Source organism: Myotis daubentonii, chromosome X (assembly GCF_963259705.1).
Source record: "Myotis daubentonii chromosome X, mMyoDau2.1, whole genome shotgun sequence".
Lineage (NCBI taxonomy): Eukaryota > Metazoa > Chordata > Mammalia > Chiroptera > Vespertilionidae > Myotis > Myotis daubentonii.
Window position 1 is genome coordinate 443,176 of NC_081861.1, and position 1,961 is coordinate 445,136.

At 51.8% G+C, this 1,961-nt stretch overlaps 1 non-coding gene across 1 annotated transcript; it reads left to right on the top strand.

Annotated features, from left to right (window-relative positions):
* Positions 1 to 837: 837 nt before the first annotated feature.
* Positions 838 to 1,002, top strand: LOC132225454 (U1 spliceosomal RNA). Its single transcript, XR_009450950.1, has one exon. It is a non-coding gene; the product is annotated as a U1 spliceosomal RNA (small nuclear RNA).
* Positions 1,003 to 1,961: the final 959 nt, after the last annotated feature.

Consider the following 1,961-nt stretch of genomic DNA (forward strand, 5'->3'; position numbering starts at 1 on the left):
GTCGCTGGCACCTGCTTTCCCGCAGGCCTGAGCCCCTGAGCAGCCAGGGATGAGCTGGTGATCCCAACAGCCTGACAGCCTGGCGGTGGAGGCAGTGTTCGGCCTGGGGACTGGCAAATGGGCAGAAGATGGCCCTGATCGCAGGAGGCTAGGCCCTAGGGACCCTACCCACATGATTTTGTGCACTGGGCCCTGGTTCTATTATAATAGCCTGAACCAAGGCAGAAATTAACAGCTGATTTCCTATCAGGAACCATGAGATGGCATATTCACAGTGCTGAAAGAAAACTGTCAACCGAAAATCTATATCCAGCCGAACTGTCCTTGCAGGAAAAACACAGGTCCAGGGATGACATCTGAATGCTTGTATCAGTTAGGACAAAATTTCCTGCAGCTCACAGAAAACCCAGCTTACAGTGGCAAACATAATATAGATTTTGTCTCATGCAACAGAAAATCTAGGTTGGCAGAATGGCTCAACTATGTTGTCAAGATCCGATCTCCTACTTTCTTGATCTTCCATCCTTACTATGGGGCTTTTATCCTCATGACTGGATGCTGCATTTACAGGGATTGCAACTGTCTTTCCAGCAGAAAGAAAGGGAAATGCAAAAGACAAAGGGTGCTTTAAAGGGGGAGTATTCTGTTTTCCCTGAAAGCCTCAACTTGTGAGTTTTATTGATACCTCACTGGCCAAGGGCATCTGAGAAGAGGATCATTTTTGTTTTTCAGCTTCTGTGGTAGCAGATACTGGAAAAGAGGGTCGCAAATGATTTTGGCGTGGCCATTGTACTGTGTGCCTTCATATTGCTCTGTAAGATAAAGAAACTGGATGCCATACTTACCTGGCAGGGGAGACGCCATGATCACCAAGGTGGTTTTCCAGGGCGAGGCTTACCCATTGCGCTCCGCATGTGCAGGCCCCGGCGATTTCCCCAAATGTGGGAAACTCGACTGCATGATTTGGGGGGAAGGCGGGGACTGTGTTCACACTCTCCCCTAGGGAAAAAAGAGAAACTGGACGCAACAGCTTCTCAACTCCCTCCCAGCCGGGATTGTCATTGTCACCCCCTGGAGCCCACTTGCTTTATGTGGAAAATGAGGACACTAGTCACTTCTTAAGAATCTTCTGGGGGTCAGTCATTTGTCAGGTTCCCAGCACAGGGTTGGGCAAATGGCACCTGAGTCCCGGTGCTGGCTGGCACGTCTTGGCTTTCCAGGAGGAGCCAGGGTCCTGCTCAAGCTTCACCCTGGGCCAAGAGCTGCCGCTCTCTCCCTGTCCTCCTATCACAGTTACTAATGGCGACCACTAATGATCCCGATCAGACGGGAGCCCCTAAGGTAGCAAACTAATTGGTCCTGATGGAGATAAGTTGGACTAACCAGGCAGGCAGCTCAGCGTGGGTAGAGGCCACCTCAGTGGATATTAAACATCCGCCAGACAGTAGAGTGAATGTGCTGGCAATACTTTAATCAGAGCTGGTATCATGCAGATGAGGTGCAGTTCCTAGCCTGGGTGGCTGCCACTAAGTTGGCACCAGAGGTGGTACCCTGAGCCTGCCCTGAGCCAAGAAGTGCCTCCCAATGCAAGACAGGAGATCGTTTCTGGAGAGAGGGCCCCATGTGCAACGCTTTAAAGCGTCTTAAAATAGAGCTAAAAGGGCTCCTGCTGTCAGCGAGCAGCTACCGAGGGCTTTTCCCTCTCCGGCTGGAGGCTGTGGTTCTCCTGCCACAATCTGGCTCCCTTGCCAGGACTGCTTAGCATGACTGGCTCGTGTGGAGGAAGCCGGGGCCTTTGATGACACCAGCTGGTGACTCAGAGATGAGCGAGGCTTGGAAGCACTAATTGAGCAGCTTAGACAGGGCAGCTGGGGCTATTGTCTGCCTTCTGGGGGCCTACGGTAGGCCCTACTGTGTGGGCTGAGCTGTGTCCTTCCCCAATTCATACATCGAAGCCCTAA